At 37.9% G+C, this 20,443-nt stretch overlaps 1 protein-coding gene and 1 pseudogene across 9 annotated transcripts in view; both read right to left on the minus strand.

Moving 5' to 3' along the window:
- Positions 1 to 20,443, minus strand: part of PEAK1 (pseudopodium enriched atypical kinase 1) — a 284,832-nt gene that overhangs the window by 204,692 nt on the left and 59,697 nt on the right.
- Positions 18,597 to 19,055, minus strand: LOC146401640 (cytochrome c oxidase subunit 7B, mitochondrial pseudogene; annotated as a pseudogene).

Consider the following 20,443-nt stretch of genomic DNA (forward strand, 5'->3'; position numbering starts at 1 on the left):
CAAGAAAAATAAAAATACCTCTCTCTCTCTCTCTCTTTTTTTTTTTTTTTTTTTTTTTTTTTTTGGCTTTTTTAGGGCTGCATCTGTGGCATATGGAAGTATCTAAGCTAGGGGTCGAATCGGAGCTGCAACTGCTGGCCTATACCACAGCCACAGCAATGCCAGATCCTCGCCAACTAGGCGAGGCCAGGGATCCAACCAGCAACCTCATGGATACCAGTCGATTCAGAACCCGCTGAGCCACAATGGGAACTCCCAAGGAAAATCTCCTTGAAGAAGGAATATTTAAGCTGAGACTTAAAAGACAAGAAAGGTTCAGCCAAGCAATAGTCTGGGGAGAAAAATAATTCCCCACACAAGAGGAAGTAGTAGAAGACCCTGAAGCTAGAATGAACTTGATAGAACAGAAAAGAAGGCCTCTGTGGCTGGAGTTTCATGAAAAGGGTTAAGAATGGCAGCAGATAAGGTCTCCTCAAAATGCCATAGCCATTTCAAAGTCATCAGTTCAGAGGATAAAAATAAAACTGTGACCAATGAGCTATTCGTGCGAACTCACCTTTGGATTGGTAATGACCACCAGGTAATTTTCAATAGAAAAAAAGAGAAACATGATTTAAGGAATGCTCCAAGGCCAGAGGTTTCTGAATCAGAAAGAATCAGCATCAGAGTCCTAGCTAAACCAGTGTTTCAGTCACCCTAAGAGCAATAACGTTCCAAGTAAGATCAATATCTTGGGCTGGCATGCCTGGACAAGGGGATAGCTTTGTTAAAACACATAGCTCATGTGGTGTAGGTTGCAGACGTGGCTCGGATCCCGCGTTGCTGTGGCTCTGGCGTAGGCCGGTGGCTACAGCTCCGATTCAACCCCTAGCCTGGGAACCTCCATATGCCACGGGAGCGGCCCAAGAAATAGCAACAACAACAACAAAAGACCAAAAGACAAAAAAAAAAAAAAAAAAAAAAAAAAAAACAAAAACACATAGCTCATAAATGAACTCTAGACAGAAATTAATATTTCTGGATATGCTTGTCCTAATCACTGCCAGACCTACTTATTTCAGAGAGTCCAGAGATCTCTTTTTAAAATTTAAACATAAACAATGGATACCGCAAAATAATACCCTCCAAAATAGAAATTTTTGAAATTTTAGAGAAGTTTGCCATGTATAATGATCTTCCTAGAATCAAAAAATTAGGATTAATAAAAATTTAGTAAGTACTTAGATCACCTGTTGTCCTTCTACAGCAAACACAAAATAAGTCTAAGTTTAAAAGCATCTATAATATTAAATAATGCTATATTTTATTTTAAAATACAACTATTAAAGTAGAACTCATCTTATTTGAAGGACAAACTATTTTTTTCCATCACTGAAAGAGTCCCAGATATACTGCACCTGCTGTAATGGTGCTACAATGTTAAAACTCCCAAACTATGCATACTTCTATTGAATAGATGCATTTTTCTACAAAAGTATTTTGGTAAGGCTCTACTCATTTTAAGAAAAAAAGAAAAGGAAAATAATGGAGATCAAAAGCTTGCTTTAGGTGAAGTATGTGCCACATGCTATTAAAAAAAGAACACTGCCATTAAAGAACGAAATCCTGGAGTTCCTGTCGTGGTGCAGTGGTTAACGAATCCGACTAGGAACCATGACGTTGCGGGTTTGATCCCTGGCCTTGCTCAGTGGGTTAAGGATCCAGCATTGCTGTGAGCTGTGGTGTAGGTTGCAGACACGGCTTGGATCCCACGTTGCTGTGGCTCTGGTGTAGGCCAGGTGGCTACAGCTCCAATTGGACCCCTAGCCTGGGAACTTCCATATGTCATAGGAGCGGCCCAGGAAATAGCAAAAAAAAAAAAAAGACCAAATAAATAAATAAAATAAAATAAAAAGAATGAAATCCTACTTCTAACACTAAATCAAACTTCAGTCTTCCTCATAAGTAAAATGAAGGTAATACCATCTACTTTTACAAGTTGAGAGGAAAATTAAGTGAAATGAAATAGATGAAGATTAATGGAATCTAATTTTACATGATATTCACACTATCTATTAGGGGACTAGGAGTAAGCACATGTTTTTAAAAAGAGAGAAAAAATAAAAAATTATAGGTTGTAAGAGATGAATACACTCCTCCAACTGCATATACAGAAACTCCTCTGTTTTGCTTCTAAAGAAACAAAAACTCCTCTGTTTCACTTATAAAGAAACAAAAACCCAGAGAGTTTAAGTGACCAGCCCAAAGTGAAAAGGCAGGCAGAAAGGGGGTTAAAATCCTGCTTAACTCCTAAATGTGGTATATATTTTAAAGAGCACTTTCACATACAAGATCCAGTTGATCTTCACTATAAGGTAGTCAAATTGACTCATGAGAAAAGCCAAGGCACCAAGTCAGCCAGCAAGTGAGTGATGGAAGCATGAGCAAAACCTGGGACACTGAATACGGTTTCTCTTAAAACAGAGACTGAAAGACTTTCTTACTCATAACTTGACTAATAAAAAAAACTATGCCTTAGCAAGCAATCACATTCTTGTATTCAGTTCATAATTATTTTTAAAGTCATACTACAAAGACACAAATATTTCCATTCTGTATTTAATAGTATCAATCTGCTTCTTAACATAAAAATGCTCAAATCAAAGACAAGTGGGTTCTTTTTTTTGTTTGTTTTTTAGGTTTTATTGGATATATATCCATGGCTTGTGGAAGTTTCCAGGCCAGGGACTAAACCCAGGCCACAGCAGTGACACCACCTAATCCTTAACTACTAAGCCACTCACTAGAGAACTGCAAGAAACAAACAAACAAACAAAAACTCAGTAGGAGTTCCGGTCGTAGCTCAATGGTTAATGAACCCAACTAGTATCCATGAGGATGTGGATTCGACCCCTGGCCTTGCTCAGTGGGTTAAAGATCAGGTGCTGCCGTGAGCCATGGTGTAGGTCACAGATGTGGCTCAGATCCTTCATTGCTGGGGCTGGGACTTAGGCCAGCAGCTACAGCTCCAATTTGACCCCCAGCCTGGGAACCTCCATATGTCATGGGTGCGGGCCTGAAAAGACAAAAGATTAAAAAAAAAAAAAAATCAACAGATATTAGTTTAGTGCAAGGTAGCAAGAATTATTTTTATTCTGTTTGTTCATAGATTATTTAAACAGGACAGCTGGGTTAGTGAATTACTGAATATTTTATCATAATCAAGGAGTACATTGTTTTGCTTTTATCATTAATGACCCCAGTATTCACATTCTTAAGAATTACTTAATCAATCCTTTAAATTGTCCTTTCTTTCAAGTAGGATTTTCAAGTTAACCTTTAGGTCAATCAGTTCTCATACTTAAGTCAAGATGATTCAATCTCATAAAATAATTATGTTACAAATACTGCATTATTATGCAGCTGAAAGGACAAATAGCTGATTAAAAGGATTCCAGTGGAGATGAGCCAACTGAACAATACAGCATCTAAATAACAGTTACATTTACAATACATGTTTCTGAATGTCACTAAGAAAATATGTATCTGCTTGATATTCCAAATTCTTGTTTTCAAAAAGGACCAAGCTTTGAAGGAAGATTACTAGGTCTAACAAGAGGACATGTGTAAGAGGTCAGAGCTCAGCTATTATGATGGTTTTCTGACCATGGTACATCAAATCATTTGTGCATGTTCCGTAGGTTCCAAACAGGTTTCTGCTCAAAGTCACTTTCAAAGATGTAAAAATGGAGGGCCATACACATAAAAGGAATTTCTCAATTTTGCAACTAATAATTGGCAAATTATTACTGGTTTTGGGTGGGTGAGAGCAGAAGAGAACCATTAAATTAGTACACAAATGAGCAGCAACCACTCACACTTATAAATATATAACTTGGGTGGGGACCAAGCACTCAAAATAGTCATGGCCTGAAATTACCACCAAATTAACTACTTAGCTCAGCTCCTAAGACTTCATTTGGGCTCATCAAGGACTGCCATCCAGGAAATTCCCATCGTGGCTCAGCAGAAACAAATCTGACTAGCATCCATGAGGACACAGTTTCGATCCCTGGCTTTGCTCAGTGGGTTAAGGATCCGACATTGCTGTGAGCTGTGATATAAGTCTCGGATCTGGTGTTGCTGTGGCTGTGGCGTAGGCTAGCGGCTGCAGCTCTGATTCAACCCCTAGCCTGGGAACTTCCATATGCCATGGCTGTAGCTCTGAAAAAAAAAAAAAAAAAAAGATTGCCATCCAAAAGGCATATCCTGACTTTCAAGTATTTTTAAAACTACATTTGAGAAGTTCCCATCATGGCTCAGTGGTTAACGAATCCGACCATGAACCATGACGTTGTGGGTTTGATCCCTGGCCTTGCTCAGTGGGTTAAGGATCCGGCATTATCATTAGCTGTGGTGTAGGTTGCAAATGCCGCTTGGATACCACGTTGCTGTGGCTCTGGAGTAGGCCGGCAGCTACAGTTCCAATTAGACCCATAGCCTGAGAACCTCCATGTGCCATGGGAGTGGACATAGAAAAGGCAAAAAGACAAAAAAATAAATAAATAAATAATAAAATAAGATAAAACAAAATTACATTTGATAATATTGTATCAATTTTAAATCCTTTTTATCTAGTGTTAATTTTATAGTATACTTTTTAGGTAGACAAAACACTAAATAAGTGTGTTAGAGATTCCATTGAAAAAACAAGGCTCAGCTTGTGACAGAGACAGCATTTGATGCCCACAGCTTCCTTAGTCATATCTCTGAAAGAGTCACACAATTCATAATGATCATGTTAAAGCATCTTATGGATTAATACAGGTAAATTCTGTTCAGCCCATTATGTTCTCTATTCAAATTATCTAAAATTGATAATAATTTATAAATGGCTATTATACAGCATAATAGATTATTGAAATACTCATTTTTCAATCACCTTGGTTATGCAAATACAGTCCTCTAGAGCAATTCACACTTAAAGTATTCTACTAATTACAATACTCATTCAACACACATTTATCAAGCACTTACTGTGTACCAGGCACTATTAGTGCAGAAAATACCACGCTGAATCAAATTAGACCCTGCCTTTGGAGGCACAGAGCATAGCTTACAGAAAGGCAAATACTACATAAGGCAACAAGTGCTATAAAAGACAGGTATACAAATTGTAATGGAATCATAGAAGCAGAAGGACTAAATTCTTCCTGGGGAAGTGAAGAAAGGCTTGTCAAACTATCTTTTAACTGAGTGTTAAAGGATCAGGAGGAGTTTGGTAGACACACTGGAGGTTGTTTGAGGAGAGGGGAGGAGGACAGACCTACAGCTTGTGTCAAGTTGTATATGCAGAAAAGAATGTTTCACGAGGCAACAACAGAGTTCAGTAAGAGTAAGGATAAAACAACATAAGCAATGATCAGAACAGGACACAAAGTATCTTCAATAAGCCAGCTTAGGAAGTTTGGCTTTTATCTCACTGAATAGTTTTGAGTGGCATGTGGAAGTTCCCAGGTTAGGGATCAAACCTGTACCTCAGCAGTGACCCACACCATGGCAGTGAGAAAGCAGGATCCTTAGCCGCTAGGCCATCAAAGAACTCCTGAATTTGGTTTTAGAGACATCCTTTCAACCATACAACAAAAGGAAGGAATAAAGCTGGAGGCAATCAAGTCTAGTAGATTTCTTAAAAGATTATTAAAATCACTACCAACCTTAGATCAAGACCACTCCTGTGGTCACACCACCCTCCACGTAATGAGCAGAAAAAATAGCCAAGAGGAAGTGCGACTTTACTGGGTCTCACCCCAAGACCACTTTCTACTGATTTAGAATCCCACAGCTCTCAACTCAAATAGTAGAGCCCTTTTCCAGGACAGGTTCTCATGCAGTTATGTGCAACCCTAGGCCTAAAAAGGTAGCTGAAGGACAGCTGCTGAGGGAAGATGGGGGCTGTGGAGAATGCTTAGGCATTTTACTATAAATACATACATGTATAATATTTGCAATAGTATAGTATATATACTATATAAGTATAAATATAATACTTGCAATTTTACATATCTCATATATTTCAAATTAGCTATTTCATACCATACTCATGCATAAATGAGTATTTTGTGCCTAGAAACCTAAGTTGTTTTAATGATATATAGTACTGACCTGAAATTTAAATTTTTTAATTTTTTGAGAAGATCTGAGGTAATTCTTTGACAGACAAAAAATATTCCCCCAAGACAAAAAACAAAACAAAAACAAAAACAAACAAAAAAAAAAGGAGTTCCCGTCGTGGCACAGTGGTTAACGAATCCGACTAGCAACCATGAGGTTGCGGGTTCGGTCCCTGCCCTTGCTCAGTGGGTTAACGATCCGGCGTTGCCGTGAGCTGTGGTGTAGGTTGCAGACACGGCTCGGATCCCGCGTTGCTGTGGCTCTGGCGTAGGCCAGTGGCTACAGCTCCGATTAGACCCCTAGCCTGGGAACCTCCATATGCCGCGAGAGCAGCCCAAGAAATGGCAAAAAGACAAAAAACAAAACAAAAACAAAAAACAAACAAACAAAAAATATTTCCCCTGTAAGATAGTCAAAGCAATTTGAAGATAGATAAGCCAACCAAGAGTTAATAACAGGTGAAAAAAAAAGAAAAATCATTTAGTGAAGGATCAATGTGTGGCTAAAGGCAGATATTTGTTATACACAAATGAGGTACTGTATTGCACAGCTCTTCTCATTAGTGAACAGAGATGCATTACCCTTACATTAAATAAAGACTCCGTGAGCAAAACACTGCAGCAAGCATCTGTTGGCTAATGACAAAGAAAACCATGGACCCTTTGAGGCCAATTTCCATTCGCTATAAACATAGTAGCAGCAAACACAGGCACTGCTTTTCAATATCAACCCCAAATAACCTTGAAAAAGAAGCTCCTCAGCTTCACGTTACTTTGTGGCAAAGGCATTCCAAGTAACAATTACATATGCTAAACAAGACACTGAGAAAAAGTTAACTCTAAATAAGCAGATGTCAGGAAAATCCAACTAGGACCCATGAGATTGCAGGTTCAATCCCTGACCTCGCTCAGTGGATTAAGGTTCCAGCATTGCCATGAGCTGTGGTGTAGGTCACAGATGCAGCTTGGATCTGGCATTGCTGTGGCTGTGGTGTAGGCTGGCAGCTGTAGCTCTGATTTGACCCCAGCCTGAGAACTTCCATATGCTGCAAGTACGGCCCTAAAAAGCAAGAAAATAAATAAATAAATAGTAAATAAATAATAAATAAGCAGATGTCAAAATACACAACTGCATTTTATTCTCATTCCACTTTTCTTTGCATCCATATCCATGGTAAGGAGAACTGGCCTATGCAAGGCACTAAACAAAGCTGTAAACTAGGCAAAGTTTGTCTTCTGCATCATCAGTTAATTTTTTTCCTGTTTCTATATCACTATCTCTTCTTTCTCTCCATCCTATCCCCAACTTTCTCATATTTTTCAGGACCTCTGCTGTAATGTGAGGCCTGTCTTGGACTCCCTTGCTCATGTGTTGAATTTATTTTACCTACATTTTTCTCAATGTCATGTTACTTGACAAAAGAACAGCACTCACAAACATCCATAACTCCTTTCTCTTTTGCCTCTCCTCCTGTCCAAGATGAATGCTTCCACCTAACCTCAGGACCACATCCTCTCTTGCCTTGTCTTTTATCTTTCCATTGTATTCAACTTTTTCCCTTTACTAGTACCTTTCCCTTATTATATAAGCACATTTGAGTCTCTACCCCAAAAAACAACAAAACTTAACTTTATTAAAAGGTAAATAAATCCTAGTATACTGAAGTCACCCCATGTCCTCCTCCCTTTAGTCTTTGCCCTCATGCAAATTCACTCCCCAGTCCACAGCAATATGAATTCTGCTAATACCATTACATTAATCCAAGAAGTCTTAATCAAGGACTTTAGGGTCTTTGGATAGAATTCAGAAGATCATAGATGGCAAAATAAATTATTTCTTTATGTTTTCCAACCTCTAAAATTACTAATATATACTGTATTTACAAATTTACTAAATTCCTATGGGCCTGCCACTACACTTTATTATGTTAACTATAGCACCTATTACTTTGTCACAATTTGTTTGATAACACTGTCTTCATATAATTGGTTTCCTTTGTAATTCTACGTATTTTGTTTTATCCATTTGTGGCAACTATATTTTCCAATTATGCTGCAAAAATATCTCCCATTCCACATGCTCTTCTATGATGTGTATTTGCTACTCCTCAATAAAGAGGTAGAGCCTAATTCCCTTCTTAAATCCATAGTGGCATTTAATATGCTTGTAACCAAGAGAGTGTGGTAGAAGTGACAATGAGTAACTTCTAAGGCTAGGTAAAGAAAAGGAATGCAGGCTTTGAGGCTAGATTTGGGGTGGTTTGTTAAACAGCAATAGTTACCAGAAGAGAATTTGGTACCTGGAACTAGAGTGCTGACATAACAAAAATATAAAACATGTACCACTGGCATTGGGATTGGGTGGCAGACACAGCTGGAAGGGCCCTAAGAATCTCACTAGCAAAAGTTTGATGAGCCCTGAGGAGGCTCCTGGAGAGGCCTTAAAAGAGAGTGAATAAAATCTTCTTAGAAGTAGAGGAAAGAAGACCTTTGGTATAAAGCAGCAGAAAATTTGGCAAAACTGTTGTCTGAGCTAAGTTAAAAAATAGAAAATATTGGTAATGAACTGTTACTTCTAGCTAGGGTAATTTTCAAGCATGAGTGTCAACTGGTTTCTTAGAAATGTATGGTGGAAGGTACAGATAGAGAGATGAGACAAAGAAGAAAGTATTCTGTTTTCAAGCAGAATTAAAGGAAATATAAAGGAGCCAGCAATTCCTAGGTTCAAAAATAAAACTATTTTCATCTACAAATCTCTCCCAGCAGAGAATGCCCAAAGTAAGTAAAGGTCTGAAGAAAGATCAAATAGAGGTTGCTGGAAGGAAAATCTGATCTCCAGGTAGAGAGGAAGCCAAGGGTGTTACTGAAACATCCTTTGTTAACACCTGGTTTCTCCTTGATCTCCTTCTTAGTGCCCTTTTCTGTACTCATCCACTAAAACTAGATGTGCTCAAGGGTTTCATCCTCAGTCCTGAGCAACTTCTTCTTCAACCACTCCTAAAAATCTATTAACCTCAAAATCTCTCTTAAGCCCCCATCTCTCTCCAAGAATTGCATACAGATCTGCACATCTCTACTTGAATCTATCAGAGAAACACCCTAAATATTTCAAAATCCTCAATACCCCTACCCCACAAGTTCTTTCTATACCTGAGTATTTACTGGAAATAGACAGCACTACTATCTATTTAACTGCCCAACATAAAAGTCATCCTCTTCCTCTCCCTGCTCCCCAACCAATGGCTAATCAGTCATCAAGTTCTATAGATTCTACCTGCTGAATCTTTTCTCCTTAGAATGCAACTCCTGTTATAAATCCTAAGTATTTGCTATGTATTATTTAATTCAACAATTATAGAGCACCTACTTCATGGCAAATCTGGCAGGATCTATGTCAGGGCTAAGCACATAAAAGTAAATGAGAAACAGGTCTTGCCTCTCCTCTGGAAACACACAGAAAGAAAAAAAAAGTAAGTTCAGCAAAAGGATTTACAATGGAAGATAGTATGATGTTGTGGACTATTTGGTGAGGGCACAGAAGTACAGGAGACAGGAAAAGAAACAGAATTAAATACAGTACATTATCCTGGAGTAGCAAGTTTCTTTGACACAAGTAACTTACAACATTTTAATACTAATATACTCATTTTAAGTAGAATGCAAGTTACGTAAAAGATGCAATAAAATAAGAATTCATGGGCCATTTTGGGTAAGAATGACTGTCTGAAGTTAGAATTTAAAGTAACATTATTAAGCAGAAGGACAGCCGCTCTAAGTCAAAGACCTTTTTATAAGAGAGCAAGTTATACCAACTAAAGGACCTTTTGGCTCCACCTATCCAAAAAGCCAATCCTACCTGGCTGAAAATTCAGTGAAACACCATTGGATTGCCTGTCTTTCTTACAGCCAGTCTACACCTCTACACAGTCTCTATAGAGGGCTTCAAACATGGCAAGGAAGAAGACTAAGAAATCTTAAATCTGTTCACATGTTTGGTCAGGTTAAAGTTACCTGTAATTATGTAAAGGAAGTCTAAGAAGACCCAGAAATATTTTATGCTGGTTCCAGTTCCCGCTGAAATGCTGCATTAGCAAAACTGCAGTCGCCCTCTCAGAAGATCAGCCCTTGGGGAAGTTATCCAGGAAAAATGGAGACCTTTGAGAAACACCTGGGCTGACAAGGCCCCATTTTGAACTAGTCCATGTGGAACAGTGGCTTTGGCCTGAGGCAAAAGGCAGCCCATCAAAGCCTTGGGATAACAAAATAGAAAAAAAAAAAAAAAAACTACCTAGGTTCAACTTTTTAATTTTTTTTTTTTATATTTTCACTTTACCTAGCATATGAAGGTTCCCAAGCTAGGGGTCTAATCGGAGCTGCAGCTGCAGGCCTACACCACAGCCACAGCAATGCTGGCTCTGAGTTGTGTTTTGCAACCCACACCACAGCTCACAACAACGCCAGATGCTTAACCCACTGAATGAGGCCAGGAATCAAACCTGCAACCTCATGGTTCCCAGTCAGATTCATTTCCACTGCACCATGACGGGAACTCCCCCAAGTTCTATTTTTGCTTTTCTTGTGTTGCAGCACCTGTGTGCACACAACCTGGTCCCATACGTGCATTATTCAGACCTGTGGTCTCTCTGGTCCTCAAGAAAATAGGAGCTGGGAAAGACAGCTGGTCACACATGAACCTCCCCTGGCTGTTTCTGAACACCACCCTCTCTGCCTATGCAAACCTCCTCTTTAAGAAAAACAGATAAAGAAGTGACCAGAGGTTATATTATATGGGGTTTAGGAGTAACTGACTCAAGGGGTTCTCCAATTCTTGCCCTAGTATCAGTACGAATGATATAAATTTGATTCTCCTCACACAAGCAGTGTCTGACAAAGAAAATATCAAGTACCAAGGACTAAATGTAAAACAAGATGTTTAGTCTGCTTGAGCTGCCATTACAAAACACTACGGACAAGATGGCTTAAACCACAGAAATATTTTCTTGCAATTCTGGAGGCTGTAGGTCTACGATCAGGGTGCCAGCACAATCAAGGTCTGGTGAAAGTTCTGACTTGCCAATGGCCACGTTCTGGCTGAGGCCACACAGAAGAGAGAAGGAAACAGCAAGCTCTCCGGTGCGTCTTCTTATAAAAGCACTAATCCCATTGGGCCAGGGCCCCACCTTCACAACTTCATATAACCCTAAATTTCCCCCAAAAGCCCCATTTCCAAATGCCACACATTGGAGGTTAGGGCTTCAGCATATAAATTTGGAGTAAGGGGAAACAACATATCAACATTCAGTCTACAACATTTATTTTTTTAAGGTGAAATTTGATCCTAACATTATACCATGTGACAAATCACCACCAGATAGAGCAAGGACTTAAACACCAAAAACTACTTTAAAGAACTTAATGGAAAATATAACTCTCTCTTTTGATCTCAGGGTAAAGAAGTATTTCTTAAATAAGAGAAATAAGAGAAATTCGACTATATTAAGAATCACTGTTCATCAGAAAATACCTTTAAGAAAGTGAAAATACAAGTGATAAACAAGCAGAAAGTATTCACAATACACACAGCTTATAATGCACTGTCAACAACATATAAAGCATACATATACCTCAGAACATGTCCAGTAAAATGGGCAAGAGACATGAAGAGGCATTTCATAGCAGAATGCAAACATATAACCAGCACATGTACAAAAAACTATTCATCACCAGGGATCATAAAAATTCAAAGCAAGGTCCTAAAGTCAGGAAAAATAGTGGAAAACCTTGAAATGGATTTAAAATAAGACTAGTAAATGTTCTCTCTTGCTCACACATTCATTACCTACATCTTTCATCACCTTTGAGCAATCCTTCAATTTGATAAATGTAGAACACTGATAATAACATGAACTATTCTTGCGTATAACAGAGCAAATTAGTTGTGCCCAGTGGATTACAATTGATAATTGCCCAGTGGATAGACCAGTTTTTGCATCAATTTGAAAATTTTATTTCAGCCTTCTTTTACTGCATATAAATGAGTAGCTCTTCAAATTCTCCTTTAAACTGACCTTAACATCTTACCAATTTCCTCATAAATTTGTAAGTTAAATATTTGACAAGTGTTCATTCTACATCGGTATGAGAGTCACAATTATACCTCCTTTTAGACATCCTTCTTAAAAATTCTTTACAATCACAATTAAAATTCAACATCACCCACTACGATTCTGAAACAAAAAACAAAAGAAAGCTTTCAGCAAATGAGGAATAGAGAGGGCTATTCAACCCAAGGATAATATCTTCTTGGTGAAAGACTGAAAATTTTCTCCCTAAAATCAGAAACAAATTAAAGATGTCTGCTCTCACCATTTCCATTCACAACTGTACTGGTGGTTCTAGTCAATAAAATAAGGCAAGGAAAAGAAATCAGACAACAGATGATAGGAAGAAGTAAAACTGTCTTTACTTACATATACATCAGAGTGACATAGTAAAGCCTAGAAAATATTAAGGGGAAAAATAAAGCTCCTCAAAGGCCAATATACAAAATTAAATTATATTTTTACATCCTAGTAATGAACAACCAGAAATGAAAGACTTTTCAAATGCCATTATAATAACATAAAAAGTTAAACTACAAAATTTATATACTAAAAACTAAAAAAAAATTAGAAACTAAAGGTGATCTACATAAGTGGAGTGAGAGATGTTTATAAAGTGTAAAGATGTCTGCTCTCTCCAAACTGATCTGTGGATCAATGTAAAGAAAAAATTTACAAAAGTTTTTTCAGAAAATCAAAAGCTGATCCTAAAATCTATATGGAAAAGTAGATTTTAAAATTTAAAAAAAAAAAAAAAATAGGGAGTTCCCGTCGTGGCGCAGTGGTTAACGAATCCGACTAGGAACCATAAGGTTGCGGGTTCAATCCCTGCCCTTGCTCAGTGGGTTAACGATCCGGCGTTGCCATGAGCTGTGGTGTAGGTTGCAGACACAGCTCGGATCCTGCGTTGCTGTGGCTCTGGCATAGGCTGGTGGCTACAGCTCCAATTAGACCCCTAGCCTTGGAACCTCGATATGCCACGGGAGCGGCCCAAAAAATGCCAAAAAGACCAAAAAAAAAAAAAAAAAAAAAATAGGAGTTGCCATTGTGGCTCAGCAGTAACAAACCCGACTAGTATCCATGAGGATGAGAGTTTGACCCCTGGCTTAGCTCAGTGGGTTAAGGATCTGGCTTATGCTGTGAGCTATGGTGTAGGTTGCAGACATGGGCTCGTATCCCAAGTTGCTGTGGCTTGTGGTGTAGGCAGGCAATTGCAGCTGCAATTCGACCCCTAGCCTGGAAAGTTCCATATGCCACAGGTATGGCCCTAAAAAATAAAAAAAAATTTAAAAAAAAGAATTAAAAATAAAACAAACGAAAAAAAAAAAAAAAAATCTAGGGAGTTCCCGTCATGGCGCAGTGGTTAACGAATCCGACTAGGAACCATGAGGTTGCGGGTTCGGTCCCTGCCCTTGCTCAGTGGGTTAATGATCCGGCGTTGCCGTGAGCTGTGGTGTAGGTTGCAGACGCGGCTCGGATCCCACGTTGCTGTGGCTCTGGCGTAGGCCGGTGGCTACAGCTCCGATTAGACCCCTAGCCTGGGAACTTCCATATGCTGCGGGAGCGGCCCAAGAAATAGCAACAACAACAAAAAAAAACCAAACAAACAAAAAAAAAATCTAGAAGAGTCAAAACAAATCTTTAAGAAAAACAAAATAATAGAACTTTAGAGAACTTACACTATTTGACTTCAAAACTTATAAAACTACTATGATCAAGACAATACAGTATCAGCAAAAAGGAAAAAAAAAAAAAGAGAGAGTGGAACAGAAGTCAGAACTCAGAAACAGACACATACATATGAAGTCAAGTGATTTTTGACAAATTCATCAAAGCAATTCAATGATGAAAAGAATAGTGGTGCTGGGAAAATTGGTTATCCACATATAAAAAAATGAAGTTGAGTCTTCACCTAACACCATATACAAAAATTAACTCAAAACGGATCAAAATACCTAAATGTAAGTCCTAAAACAATAAAACTTTTCTAAAAAAACAGAGGGCAAAACTTCCTGACATCAGATTTGGCAGTGATTTCTTGGATATGACACTAAAGGCACAGGCAATAAAAGACAAAATAGACAAACTAAACTTCATGAAAATTCAAAAATTTTGTATACCCAAAGACACTATTCATGGAGAAAAAAGCCACAGAATAGGAAAAATGTTTGCAAGTCATATATCTAATAACGGATTAATACCCAGAATGTATACAGAACTCCTAAAACTCAACAACAACAACAAAAATAACCCTACTCAAAAATGGGCAAAAGACTTGAAAAGACATTTCTTCGAGAAAATATACGAATGGCCTATAAGCACAGGAAAATACGCTGAACATCATTAATCATTAGGGAAATGCAAATCAAAACTATGACATATCATCTCACAACCACTAGTGTGGCTACTATCAAAAGAAGAGTAAACAAGCTTTGGCAAAATATGGAGAAACTGGAACCCTTGTGCACTGTTCAGGGGAATTTTAAATGGTGGCACTTCCGCTGTGGAAAACAATACAGTGGTTTCTTAAAAATTGAAAACAGAATTAACTATGCTCCAGCTATCCACTCCTGGGTATATACCCAAAAGAACTGAAAGCAGGATCATGAAGAGATACTAGTATACCCACGTTTGTAGGAAAAGTGTTGATAATAGCTAAAACATGGAAGCAACCCAAGTATCCATCAATACACACATATACACACATAGATACACACCATATGATATTATTCAGCCTTATAAAGGAATGGAAAATATACTACAACATGGATGAACCTTGAGGACATTATGCTCTGAAATAAGCCAGTCACAAAAAGACAAATTCTGTATGATTCCACTTATACAAGGTATTTAGAGTAGTCAGGTGCATAAAGACAGAAAGCATTATGGTGGCTGCCTGGGACTGGGAAGTGGGGAAAAAGAAGATTTGTTATTTACTAGGCACAGAGCTTGTCACAAGATATTAGAAAGAGTTATGAGGATAGATGGTGGTGATCGCTGCACAAAAATGTGACAGCATTTAATACCACTGCACAATTAAAATTGACAAATGTTATGTATATTTTACCACAATTTTTTAAAAAGACATAGTAAAGAGAGAGAAAATGGAAGGAAAGAATTTTATGATGGCGAGGACAGACAATTCTTTTTTAAAAATAAGTAAAAGAAATGAAAACAGTGGTTCACTCTGGCGAGGATAAAGAATGCTAATAAAGAAGCCTCAGGAAACTGAAGGGGTAATAAAAAATGTTCTAAATTTTTATAGGGGAATGGATTACAAAGGTATATGTATTTGGCAAAACTCACTGAACTGTATATTTAAAAATCTTTGTGTTTTATTGTAAAAATGAAAATTATACTTCCGAGTTCAGTGGCTCAGTGGTTAACAAATCCAACTAGGAATTCGTGGGTTCAAACCCTGGCCTCGCTCAGTGAGTTAAGGATCCAGCGTTGCTGTGAGCTGTGGTGTAGGTCACAGACGCAGCTCGGATCCCACTTTGCTGTGGCTCTGGTGTAGGCTGGCAGCAATAGCTCCGATTAGACCCCTAGCCTGGGAACCTCCATATGCCGCAGGTGCAGCCCTAGAAAAGGTAAAAAAAGACCAAAAAAAAAAAAAATGAAAACTGTACTTTGATTTTTTTAAAGACTTTTTTGGAAAGATCACAATTAGATACTATTTTTGGTTATTCAACTAGCAAAACTTAAGTCTGAAGACACCACCAAATATCGACAAGACTAAAACAACAGGATCTCTTATACACTGACATAAGAAGGATAAAATGGTATAATCACTCTGGAAATAAATTTTGAATTATCTCTTTAAGTTTAACATTAACTACCATATGACCCAGCAATTCCATTCATAGCTACATACCGAGCAGAATCTCCTGCACATGTACTGCAAGAGTCATGTACAGGAATGTTTTTTGCATCAGGGTTCAAAATGGCAAACACCGAGGACAGGATTTATTATCACTCAATCCCAGAAATAAATTGAGCATGATAATTAAGGGTATCACAAATATTTAAGATATCTTTATGTTTTAAAGATAACTCAGTTTTGGTATGTACATATTACCAGTTTGTTCAGTGTGTGTGCGTGTGTGTGTGTGTGTGTGTGTTTACAGAATAAATCCAGAATTAAGACACAGAATTAAGGTGCTGCAATGATTTTGAATTTTAAAGGTAAGATTTACTCATTCATCATGGCTTTTATGGGAGTAAAGGTTGGAACTTATCTAAATGCTGGTTACATAATTTATACTACATTCACATGCAGAATGTCCTAAAGCTGTACACATGAATGAAATAGATCTAAGTATACAGAAAGATTCCCAAGTTACAGAAGCTAAAAAGGCAAGAAGCACATTCTCATAGATTAAAATAAATTCCAGATGTAATTTTTAATTTACATTTATATTTGAAAAAACAATCTGAAAGCTAATAAACTGCTAATGATACCTTCTTCTGAAAATAGGGACAGAGGATCTAAGGTGAAAGGAAGACTTGCCTTTTCACTCTAAATCCTTGTGTACCATCTGAATTTCCGACCATGTACCTGTTTTTTCAATTTACATGGAGGGAAGAGAGAAACAGGCTCTCAAGACACTTCTTTGTTTCTGGTAAGCAACCTCTGCCATGCTTCACAGAAGGTATGCCAAACCTTCACCATGCCCTTCAAACTCTATCTCACCCCTGTTGCCTCCTTCTAGAACATGCCCAACAACATCATCACCAAGCCAAGAACCTTTTTTTTCTATGTTGGAGGAAAGAGGAACTCCTTGTATTTCTTAATTCATATCCATACATTTATCTCTGGCTGCATACACAGACATATCCTTCCCTCAAAAGAAAGACGCTACATCAGGCCAATCTGTGCTGTACATGCAATTCTGTCTTTGCAGGGGAGGCTGTCATCTGTGTTATTCCTCTCTCATAACATCCACAAGCTAGCTCTTAACTGGTTTCTTCTCCCACCACCTCTGTAGATAAAATTTGCTCAAAGCCTCTCCTATATTAAAAAAATACCTTATGTCTCTCTCTATGCAGCATTCTAAACTCATTCTTCCCCTTCACACTTAAACTTCTCACAACACTGGTCTATACTCCCAGATAGTCTTTTTTCCTCATTTCCCATTCACTGCTTAACCTACAGGAATCTCATTTCTGTCACCATCACTTAAACAATCTTTTGGCTCTTGCTAAAAATCACTAAAAGACTAAACCAATGACCATACTGAGTCACTTTACTGTACAGCAGAAATTGGCACATTGTAAATCAACTATACTTTTAAAAAAAACAAAGTTGGAGAATTCGCACTTTGTGATTTCAAAACTTACTGCAAAACTACAGTCATCAGACAATGGGGTACTGGCATAGATAAAGATGTATAAATTAATGGAAAAAAAATTGAAAGTCCGGAAATAAATCCTATACTTACAGTAAACTGATATTCTTTCAAGGGTGCCGAGATAATTCAATGGCCTAAGACAAGTGGCTAAGTGCAAAAGAATGAAGCCGGGTCTCTACTTCACACCATACATTAAAATTAACTCAAAGCAAATCACAGATCTAAATTTAAGAGTTAAAAAACAACAAAATTCATATTTAGAAGAAAATATGAATACATCTTCATGACCTTTGGGCAATGTTTTCTTAGGTACAACACCAAAATAAAAAGCAATGAAAGAAATACAGACAAAATTTTAAACTTTTGTGTTTCAAAGAACAGCATCAGGCAAGTAAAAAGACAACTCACAGAATGGGAGAAAAGGGTTACAAATCATGTATTTCATAAGTGATTTGTATCCAGAATATATAAAGCTCCCTTACAATAAAAAGATAACCTAATTTTTAAATGGGCAAAGGGTTTGAATAGACATTTCTTTTTAAAAATATATAAATGGCCATTAAGCATATGACAAGATAGTCAACATTAGCCATTGGGAAAATACAAATCAAAACCACAAAGAAATACCACTTCACATCCATTAGAATGGCTGTAATTCTGAGGGGGAAAAGAAGACAATAACAAATGTTGATGAATATATGGAGAAACAAATTCTCACACATCCTGGTGTAAATGTAAAATGATAGTCTCTTTGGAAAAGATTTTGGCAGTTACCTCAAAATGTTAAACATGGATTTATCAAATAACCCAGCAATTCTTCTCTTAGGTATATACTCAAAAGAAGTGAAAATATGTACATACAAAACTTAAATACAAATGGTCACAGCAAAATATTCATAATTGCCGAAATGTGGAAACAACCTAAATAAATGTCCAATAACTGATGAAGAAATAAGCAAAAATATGGTATATGTTTAATGAGGAGTCTAACCTTTTTTTTTGAAGGTTTCAAATATACTTTATTTCTTCAATCATGCCATACTTTAATGGGTACGCAGTGCTTTTACTTGGCATGAATTATGAGGTGGTTTTGAAACAATTCAGTATTAAACCAGATGGGATGATTATTCTTCTCTCCATTCCTTTGGGGTGACTCTGCCAATAGGGGACAGGTTCCATTCTATTCCAATTTGTGTTGCTGTATATGCCCATACAGCAACACAGAAAGTGGCTCCACTAGCTAATACAGCATTACCATATTTGTCATGGAAATCAAGTGCCCACTTCTGGTGGTTCTGCCTTGCCATTGTTTGCTGAATGTTTCGAACTCCAAGACGACTTAGTGCATTTTTGGCTGAGGGAAACATCGTGAAGCTTTAGACACAACTGCTGCAACTGCTACCTTCTTGCAACTATGCATCCAGTACCCTTGCAAAGAGCCCTGAAAAACGAGGAGTCTAACTTCTAATCAAGACATCTACATGCGACTTTTCCAACCTGACCATAAACCACTACCAAGGCTTTACCTGGCAGGCCTCATATGGGAAAGCTGCCCTCCCCTCAGCAGACTGGTGCACAGTGAGTGTACTGCAGTCTCTGAAGAGAGTTACAGTCAAGGACTGAGCCCCCCACCCCACTCCCAGCAGACCATGCTCTTTAGCATAGCTGCATCCCTAGCCCAGGTACCTACTTTCAGAAGTTTCTTTATCTGTGACCTGCAGCTGAGGCCTTTCTTCAGGTGCCTCTTCTGGTTTCTTCTCATTAGGGAGGAAACATTAAAGACACTTTTTCTCTATTCTAACTCAGCACTTTTCCACTCGAAGCCCTTCCAGCTCTCCCTCCAACCAGCTCTGGATCCATAAAACTGCCTCCCTCAGCAGTAAGACAGCCCCCCTTCCCCACCTGGTACTGATTCACCTGAGTGAGGGGGCCTGCACTTTCTCATCTTTAGCCTCTTGCTTATACTATCCCAATAAGTGAATAAAGGCTGGACTGCTACTCTCATTTGGATCAGTGTTTTTAATCAGATACCTTGACACCTGGAAGCTCAGCACTACCCTTGCCCCCTGCCTCTCTCTCTCTCTAACTCAGCTGAGCTCCTGACACATAAAATGGAGTATTATTCAGCCATAAAAAGGAATGACGTACTGGTACATGCTGAATCATGGATGAACTTTATGCTAAAAGGAAGGAATAAGTCACAAAAGACCACATATTGTACAATCACATTTATAAGAAATGATCAGAATAGGCAGATATAGAGAGAGAGAGTAGATTAATAAGCCACCAGGAATGAGTACAGGGAGGAATGTGTACTAATAGCTAACAAGCACTGATGTTTCTTTGGCATGATGAAATATTCTAAAATTAAATTGGTGATAACTGCATAACTCTGTAAATATAATAAAAGCCACTGAATTTAAATAATTGGGTGAATTTTACGGTTTGTAAATGATTTCTCGGTAAAGCTGTTTTTTAAATGTTAGTTCCTAACATTCCTAGAGCACTAGTGAGATGGAAAAATGAATATAAAACAGATTATACTGCTCTGTAAAGTAATCTATAAAATATCCTTTAAACAGTGGAAAGGTACTGAAAGATTCTGAGTCATGGACTAAAATTATGTCATTTATCTTTAAGAAAAAGCACCCTCATAAGTGTGACAAGAATGGCTTAGAGAAAAGCTGATCTCAAAGTGGAAACTGATGGAAAGACCAGATGACAGACTTCTAAAGGTTCACTAAAAAAAATTAAGAGGTAGAGAAGACTTGAGCCAAGACATACAAGCAGAGGGATAGGGCTACAATACTATCATTAGAGTGAAATGCTATCTATAGGA

The sequence above is a fragment of the Sus scrofa genome, chromosome 7 (assembly GCF_054392235.1).
Source record: "Sus scrofa isolate SSC_HxYL_T2T_F1_AM1 chromosome 7, Sscrofa_HxYL_maternal_Yorkshire_Landrace_v2.0, whole genome shotgun sequence".
Lineage (NCBI taxonomy): Eukaryota > Metazoa > Chordata > Mammalia > Artiodactyla > Suidae > Sus > Sus scrofa.